This window comes from Arachis ipaensis, chromosome B6, assembly GCF_059453495.1.
Source record: "Arachis ipaensis isolate K30076 ecotype BB chromosome B6, ASM5945349v1, whole genome shotgun sequence".
Taxonomy (NCBI): Eukaryota; Viridiplantae; Streptophyta; class Magnoliopsida; order Fabales; family Fabaceae; genus Arachis; species Arachis ipaensis.
The window spans coordinates 142,866,218-142,876,386 of record NC_142441.1 but is presented as its reverse complement, the minus strand read 5'-3'; positions in this window follow the sequence as shown (position 1 = coordinate 142,876,386).

Genomic DNA, 10,169 nt, shown 5'->3' with positions numbered 1-10,169 from the left:
GCCTTTGGAGAAAGAACGTGACGAGGCCGTCTCGTTGGCTAAGGCTGTTCAAGCCGAGGTTGAAGGGCTTAAGAAGAGGCATAAAGAGATTAGAGAGCAGGGAAAAACGCGATCTTCATGACCGAGGAAGCCCTCAAGGCCCAGGTGAAGATCGTGGCTCCGGACTTCGATACGTCAGAAATCGGGGTTTTCAAGACAATCAAAGATGGGAAGATCGTCGATATGCCTAAGAAATGAGCTCTTGTACCTTAGGCTTAAGCTTTGTATGGATTTGTGGCATCGTTGTAGAATTTTTGAAACTGTTATAATTTAATAGTTGCCTGGTCAGCTTGTGATTATCGTCTTTCTTTACTTTTGGTAGCGTTTATTTTGTTACCGTTATACCGGCGTTGGCTTGCCGTTCTTGTTTGTTTACCGTTTCGTTGGTAACTCTGGCGAAGCCAGGTCATGGCCTCTTGTTATCGTTGTAGCCGTTTGTTATGGCTTTAATTTAGATGGCTTCCGGGGTGATGAGTCCCGGGGTGCCGTATCGAGGTTCCGTTTAACGCGTCGTGGAACTTGTTGTCGTGTAATGTGTGGGTAGAAAAAGAAAAGATAATAGAAGTAGAATTGGTAGGAATGACAAGTAAATATTAACCGGTAATTAAACTAGTTTATTACCATGGCGAATACAGAGTGATCGAGTTTGCTAGATCGTCTGGACGGCATGCTTGAGCTAGGGGTAAAACCTTCTCAGGTTACCCGCATTCCAGGTTCTTGGGACTTCCTTTCCATCGAAATTCTCTAATTTGTAGGCGTCTTTGCCAATCACTTCTTTGACCCTGTAGGGTCCTTCCCAGTTTGCCGCCAGTTTGCCTTCTCCCTGGGTCGGTAGGCCAATGTCATTGCGTCGTAGGACGAGGTCGTTTTGCTCGAAATCTCTCTTGAGCACTTTGGTGTTGTAGCGTAGGGCTATTCTTTACTTTAGTACTACTTCTGACAGGTGGGCCTTCTCCCTGGTTTCGTCTACTAAGTCCTTCTCTACAGCTTCTTCCACCCCTTTGAGAAGTAACTGTGGGCTCGGCTCGTCGATCTCTACGGATATCATTGCGTTTGTTTGTCCGTTGCAGTGGAGATGTCGGCTTTGGTGACGGGGCTTGAGGGTTTGTATAAGACCTTCCTAGAGGAGAGTGATGAGGAGAAAGCCGACGAGAAGGTTGACAAGAAACCGGAGAACCCTCCTGTGGAGAAAAAGGATCAGTCAGTGCCTTCACCTCGTGACACCGGGATGTTTGACAAAAACTTTGCCGGGGCGCATGCTTCCCCAATTCACGAGGAAACGGCCGGCATCGGGCATTCGTCCTCCTCCCGACAAGAGGATCCCGACTTGAAGCTTATCCCCACTCCCAAGAGGCAGAGGGCGTCCTCCAGCCCTGAGGGAACTCTTACTGTGATGGAGAGAAACTTCGATGCTGGGGCTTTCATCGACTCCCAACTGATCCCCGGCACGAAAGATCACTTCCTCGGCACCGAACTAGCGGGGCAGGCGAGGTGGATGTACCGCACGCTTCTCCGTGGAGCTGTAATAGCTCGAAAGGCCGAGTTCGAGTTGTCGGGGATGCATTCACTACGAAGAAAGCTCGAATCTGCTGCCACGGCCAACAACAAATTCAAAGTACAAGTCGAATTGCTTCAGGAGCAGCTGTCCGAGGCGGGGGAAAAACTCAAGCCTGCTGAGGAGAAAGCTATATCTGCCGAGGAGATGATGAAAGTCTCTGATGAGACCGTGTCCCGTTTAACCGAGCGAGAGATGACTCTAGAGAGCCAGCTGAATGACGCGCAAGGTCGGGTGGTGCCTTTGGAGAAAGAACGTGACGAGGCCGTCTCGTTGGCTAAGGCTGTTCAAGCCGAGGTTGAAGGGCTTAAGAAGAGGCATAAAGAGATTAGAGAGCAGGGAAAAACGCGATCTTCATGACCGAGGAAGCCCTCAAGGCCCAGGTGAAGATCGTGGCTCCGGACTTCGATACGTCGGAAATCGGGGTTTTCAAGACAATCAAAGATGGGAAGATCGTCGATATGCCTAAGAAATGAGCTCTTGTACCTTAGGCTTAAGCTTTGTATGGATTTGTGGCATCGTTGTAGAATTTTTGAAACTGTTATAATTTAATAGTTGCCTGGTCAGCTTGTGATTATCGTCTTTCTTTACTTTTGGTAGCGTTTATTTTGTTACCGTTATACCGGCGTTGGCTTGCCGTTCTTGTTTGTTTACCGTTTCGTTGGTAACTCTGGCGAAGCCAGGTCATGGCCTCTTGTTATCGTTGTAGCCGTTTGTTATGGCTTTAATTTAGATGGCTTCCGGGGTGATGAGTCCCGGGGTGCCGTATCGAGGTTCCGTTTAACGCGTCGTGGAACTTGTTGTCGTGTAATGTGTGGGTAGAAAAAGAAAAGATAATAGAAGTAGAATTGGTAGGAATGACAAGTAAATATTAACCGGTAATTAAACTAGTTTATTACCATGGCGAATACAGAGTGATCGAGTTTGCTAGATCGTCTGGACGGCATGCTTGAGCTAGGGGTAAAACCTTCTCAGGTTACCCGCATTCCAGGTTCTTGGGACTTCCTTTCCATCGAAATTCTCTAATTTGTAGGCGTCTTTGCCAATCACTTCTTTGACCCTGTAGGGTCCTTCCCAGTTTGCCGCCAGTTTGCCTTCTCCCTGGGTCGGTAGGCCAATGTCATTGCGTCGTAGGACGAGGTCGTTTTGCTCGAAATCTCTCTTGAGCACTTTGGTGTTGTAGCGTAGGGCTATTCTTTACTTTAGTGCTACTTCTGACAGGTGTGCCTTCTCCCTGGTTTCGTCTACTAAGTCCTTCTCTACAGCTTCTTCCACCCCTTTGAGAAGTAACCGTGGGCTCGGCTCGTCGATCTCTACGGATATCATTGCGTCCACCCCGTATGTCAGGCAGAAGGAGGTTTCTCCCGTGGCGGACTGCTCGGTTGTACGGTAGGAACAGAGGACTGAGGCGAGCTCATCAGCCCACACTCCTTTTTTTGTTGTCTAGCCGCTTCTTGAGGCCCAGCAAGATGATCTTATTTGCGGACTTGACTTGTCCGTTTGTCTGGGGGTGCTCTACCGAAGAGAATTTCTGTTTGATGCCCAAGCCGGCGAGGAACTCTACAAACTTCTTATCAGTGAACTGCGCCCCGTTGTCTGAATTGGATCAATGTTTACATGGATTGGTTGCGAAAACTTGGAAGAAAAAAGAGATGCACAAGGATGCTAGAACGAGGCTTTGGGATATTTGGGAGTGAAGAAGAAGAAAATATGATAAGCAAGAGTGGGAAAGGAAAACAAATGCAAAACTGTTTAAAACTGCCACTTAGGAAGCGCGAAAGGCCTAGGGGCAAAATGGTCTTTGCGCACAGAGTTTTCCAACCCATTATGAGCATTTAATGCTCCGTGCGAAGAACGAGGCGACAAACGGTCACCTCAGCAACAAACAGACACGCGCGCAAGAGGCACGTCTCCTCCACGGGCGGCCGACCTGGCGACAACACACGGAATAAGAGATAACGCGCCACCAACCACCTTCACGATCATTGCTGGCGCGTTGGGGCACTCTTACGGCCTGACCCAAACTACTAGTGGGCCGGCCCGACCCGAGCACCACCCGACCCGAACGGTCAGGAGCGAGATGCCCAGTCGCCGACCCGGACACGCGTCCTTGACAGCTACGCTACAGCTGTGTGAAAGAAGTATCAAGGAAGGTGGGCCTGTCCTTGATGGGCCCACCTCTGACACGGTATATATGGGGAAGGTCCTGCCCTTCCCTAAAGGTACGTTACATACCACTTACCCTTTTTTCGCCTGCATACATCACTGACTAGAGCGTCGGAGTGTCCTTGCAGGTGACACCCCCTCCTCACGCGAAGTGCTCGGGACATCGTCTCCCCCCAACCCGGTGACGTACGACCAGGTGAGATCTCCCCCTCTTCATCCAGGATACCTACCCGAACCGTCCAGTACCCGACTACCGAACAATTATATTATTATATTTTAGTAATTTTAGTTAATTAATAATATAAAATAAGATAGAAGTGACTATTCATAATTGAATAGTTTTGGTTGATTAGACTAAAAAAATAAAAAAATACTTTAAATAAAAAGTCAAATTAACTTTAATATTAAATTCATTAATACAATTTTAATTTTATATAATTGTTAGATAATATATTAGTAAAAGCAAATAGAAGGATGACTTTAATTAGTATTCGATAAAATATACTTTTAGAATAATTAAAAAAAGTGAAAGTATGATATTATTAAAAATAATACATTTTTATGTTTAAAAAATTATACTAAATAAAATATTTGTAAAATATAAAATTTAGTATAACATAGTTTCATGAACATCAATCGTTAATCATTTATGAACTAACATAAAATTATAATACAATTTATTTACGAAAAAATAATAAAAAAATTAATATTAATAAATATAAAAAATATCCAAACATTTGATTAAAAGTATGAGTGGTTAATTATTATTCATTATTAATAACATTTTGTTCATAAGAAAAAATAAAAATATAATTATTCAGATTTAGATTTTAGAAGAATTAACGTTATAAGTTACAAATGATCTATTTTATTATAAATTAATGAATTAAACTAACTAATATAATGAATTATAATTAATTAATTGGTATAAATTATAATAAATTATATGATATTTAAGAAGAAAATAAAATGAATAGGAAGAAAATAAAAAGAAATAGAAAAGATAGAAGACTACAATAAAATAAATTGAATGTGAGATTTTTTTTTTTTTTGTAAATTTCATATTACATCCGTTTCAATAATAATAAATAAAAATACGTCAAATTGATATGTAAGAGAAAATGATGAAATAAAATCATAACATAGTTCTAAAGTAAAAGCTTAAATTAGACCATAATATCATTGTACAACACAAATTAAAAGAAATTTCACACTACAATATACCACACAAACAGGTAAATGACTTAATTTTAAATACGAAATTTTGTTTATTTATGCATACATGATAATACCATGGTTTATAAATGCTTCAAGAATAATATATCATATATTATTCTGAATGATGAGCACGGGAGTTGGAGAGTGTGTGGTGGTTTGTGTCCATGATAGTTGCCTTCTTGCGACGACGCTTCATAAGAAGAAAAAGAATTGTTATAAAAGTTATCTAATGAAAGAGTAATTGGTAAACAAATAATATTTTCTTCTAGCATATATGGTCTTTTATAGTGGTAAAATAAAAATAGAAGGAATAAAAAATATAATTAGTTGGTACAAATAATTAATTAGTATAATTGATTTTATTTGATTGATTGAATTCAAAAAAATAAATTAAGAAACAATTGATTGAATTAATTAGTTAATATAATTAATTTATTATAATTGATTGGATTTAATGAATTAAAAAAATAAATAGAAAAATATAGAAGACAATGATTTTTTTTAACTAAATTAATCTATTAATCTATATTTATTGTATTTAGTAATAAATCATCTATGTTATTATGTACCTTATAATTAATGAATTAAAATAGTTGATATAATAAATTACAATTAATTGATTGATATAATTATAATAAATCGTGTGATATTTAAATATCTAATCAAATCAATTAGTTGATATAATTAATTTACTGTAATAAATTGTATTCAATGAGTTATAAAAAATAAATTAAGAAACATGTTCAGAAATATGCCACGTCAACTATATCATTAAGTGCAGAAATCTAATTTTTATATAATAGAAATAAATTAAGAAACACGCTCAAAAATATGTCAAGTCAACTATATCATTAAGTGCAGAAATCTAATTTTTATATAATAGAAATATACATTCTTATATATGTTATCAAAATATGATTTATTCCATTAACTTGCCAAATTTTTTTAATTTGTCACATATATTTAGTGTGGAATTATAATTTTTTTTAAAAATAAATTTAGAAGAGAAAATGGTGCTTTTATTTTGGAGAGAAAATGAATTCATGAAGAATTGACACCTCACTTTCATTAGTTGATTATATATTAAATATTAATTTTATATAATTATAATAAATATATTTTTCTAAATTAATATAATCATGCATTATTCATTAAATGCTAATTGTAATATAATTATAATATAATTATAATAAAGATATTTTTTTCAAAATAAATTTAGAAGAAAGAATAGTTCTTTCATTTTGGAGGAAAAATAAATTTATGAGAAATTGACATCTCACTTTTATTAGTTAGGAAAAAATCTAATTTTAATATATTATTTAGTAGAAGTAGATTATTATTATTATTATTATTATTATTATTATTATTATTATTATTATTATTATTATTATTATTATTATTATTAAATGATTAAAAATATTTTTAATTGATAATTGGTAAGTAGTTTAATAATGACACTCCTCTCTCTTCTATTTGTAAAATATACATTCTCCTCCCTTATAACTCTTAAAAAATTTCTCTTTAATCCATTTTAAATTTTTTGTGTTAATTAATGTTAACTTCATCCATTTAAAAAAAAATTTATAAAAATATTCTTTAGCAAAAAATTTATTTTTTGTCATTAATTTTTCTTACCAAAATATTTTTTAATAAATTATTTTTTATTAATTAAATTGTATTTTACCAAAATATTTTTAATAAAAATTTAATAATTAAATTATTTTTTCCTTCAATAATTTTTTAATTATTAAATTATGATTTTACCAAAATTTTCGTTAACAATTATTTTTATATTTTATTATTAATTTTTTGATATTAATATATATTATTTTAATATTAAATAAAAAATAATATATATTGATATCGGAAAATAAGAGAAGAGAATGTACATTTTACAAATAGAGAAAAGGAGAGTGTTATTTTAGCATCTCTTAAAAAAAGAAGTGAAATTTTCTCTAAAAATTAATGTTTATTAAAAAAATTCAAGAATTTAAATGTTGAACTAAACAAATTTTTTAATTAAATAGTATTATAATATTCTATTTTTATTAAATTAATTTAATATATATTGTTCTTTGAGATAAAATTTAATAAAAAACTTATTATTGTGAGATTAAATTTAACAAAATATTTTTTTACACAAAAATTAATAACATAATTTTTTATTTTATATGGAAGCAAACATAATTTTATAATGAGTGCATAAATCTATATACAATATACATATATACTTTTTAACACTTTTTAAAAATGGTAGTGGGGCCACTTGCGCCCCCCACCCCCGGCTCTGGGTACACCCGTCCCTCGTATCCCCAGTGCCGGTTATGGAAAATAATTTTTTATTTTATATGGAAGCAAACATAATTTTATAATGAGTGCATAAATCTATATACAATATACATATATACTTTTTAACACTTTTTAAAAATGGTAGTGGGGCTACTTGCGCCCCCCCACCCCCGGCTCTGGGTACACCCGTCCCTCGTATCCCCAGTGCCGGTTATGGTTTCCGGCTTTGAAATGAGGATTTCGCTGGCCAGCTCCTTGCTTTAGGAGATCATCTAATTCCATTTGTTGTATAGTTCGTTGCCTCTTAACTGCAAGCATCATATAATACTTTCTTGAATCAGTTTACTGTGCTATGAATATCTCAAGTGTCTCCGTTCTAAGCCGAATTCAAGATATAGAAACGGGTTTCAGAAAAGAAATGACAAACCATTTTCGGCTGTAAAAGTTTAGGGAGCAGCTGTTGGAATAAATTAATTTCAATAACCCAGATCATCCATATTGAATCATCAAAAATATGTCATATCATAATGCGGAAGCGTCCTGAATTCATAAACATGAATCATACGATCGGAAGAGTTTGGATCTTGTGGTTCTTTCGATCTTCCTCAACCAAAGCCTTCTGTATTCCTAGGAGGCTGAACTGCAACTCTTTTGATGGGGAAAGAGTAACAAAGGCGGCTTTGGCATATTGGGGACCGAAACCCTGAAAGTCTATTTATATTTGAGCATGGCACCCATTAAACCCTTAAACCCAAATAAAATAGTATCTAAAGCCCAAAAGATAATATATCTAAAATCCAAAAAGATAATTATCTAAGGAACAAAAGATAATATCCGGTTTTATTCTCATTTAATTCCAAATCAAAAGTAATAATGACTTATTCAATTTAGCATTTATATAAATAAATGAGATCATCATTATATAAGTCATTTAATTTGAAATAGCATAATTTGTGATTATAATTAATATATGTATTGCCCACAAATAAGTTAGAAAATCAAATAATTTCCTAACAATCTCCCACTTGGGCTATACATATATTATTTATTGACATAATCACATCTTTATAAACTTTATGCGCGCATCTGAATGCTATTTCTCTCATTACTTTAACAATCTGGTCTGTCTCATACATTAGATATGGAACTATTGCAGCTTTTATCACATTAAATGCCGTGACTAAACCACGACAATCACCATCCTAATATACTTAACGACATAGATCAAATTTGGATGAGTAATATAGAAATTACATGCCAAGTGATCTCATGCATGTCTATTTTCAGCAGGTCCAACTTTATTGAGATCAAACACAATACAAATATTGCAAAATGAACATTTCATATAACATGAAATAAACCATCAACTTAATTCTGCAGAAAAAATAATTCAATTATCTGTCATAGGACATATAGCATAAAACTCCCACTAAACCAAGGCATCACAAATATTGACACCCATCCGAGCAGTGTGCTCATAAAAAAACTTTAGGGGTCAATCCCTTGGTAATGGGTCTGCTAGCATACACTCTGTTCCTATATGTCCTATGAAAATCTGGTTTTTTCTTAAACTTTCTCCTTAACAACTAAGAACTTGATGTCTGTATGCTTCGATTTTGTCAAGTTTTTATTGTTATTGGAGTATAATACTGCTGACTTATTGTCACAAAATATCTTTAATGGCCTTTCAATGTCATCTACTATATGAAGCTTAGTGACAAAGTTTCGCAACCATATGCCATGACATCGGAATCAAAGTACCTAATGATCTCCAAATTTTCTGATCTCCGATAAATAAGCATGTAATTCTTTGTTCTCTTTAAACAACGCATTACGCGTTTAACAGCTATCCAGTGATCCATATCCGGATTGCTCAAGTATCTACCCAACACTCCCACTATAAATGATATATCGGGATGCATGTAGACTTGAGCATACATTAAATTCCCTAGTGCTGATGCATAAGGTTTATCATGGATTGTTGTCTTCTTAAGATCATTTTGGGGCATTGCTTGAGATTAAACTTGTCTCCTTTAACTACGGGTGTGTCCATTGGTCTATAACTTTCTATGACATATCTACTTAAAATCTTTTCGATATAGCTCTTTTGTGACAATCCAAGAATACCTTGAGAGTAATATCTTAGTATCTCGATTCCTAATACAAAAGAGGCATCACCAAGATCTTTCATTTCGAATTTGTTCGATAGAAATTTCTTAGTTTCATGCAACAAGCCTATATCGCTACTGGCAAGTAGAATGTCATCAACATGTAAGACCAAAAGGATGTATTTACTCCCACTGAACTTGCGGTATACACACTCATCTATAATATTTACCTCAAAACCATGAGGTAATGACTTAATTAAACTTGTGATACCATTAACGGAAAGCTTGTTTGAGACCATAGATGGATTTCTCCTTTTTTCTATTGGATCTCCTTAATGACACTTCTTGAGATTGTTGAGCTTGCTGAATGGGTTGGGGTTGAGGAGGATTCTTATTATTTTCCTGTACTGTAGCAGTATCTTGAGCAACAACAATATTCTCATTGTTCTCTTGTACTGTAACTGGATTTACAGTAGGATTCTCATTGTGCTCTTGTACTATAACTGTATCTTGAACAATAATAGGCACAAGGTCCTGATAATTGTCAGTTATAGAATCCTCATCAAAAGCAACATTCCTAATATTTCCTTCCCCCCAAACTCAACATCCTCAAGAAATCTCGCATTTTCCGTCTCAAAAATAGACCTTGATGCAGGATTATAAAACTTGTACCCCCGTGAACGCTCAGCGTAACCAACAAAGTAGCAACTGATTGTCCTTGAGTTCAATTTTCTTTCATGCGGCCTATAAGGTTGCGTCTCAACTGGACATTCCCAAATATGCAAATGCTTTAT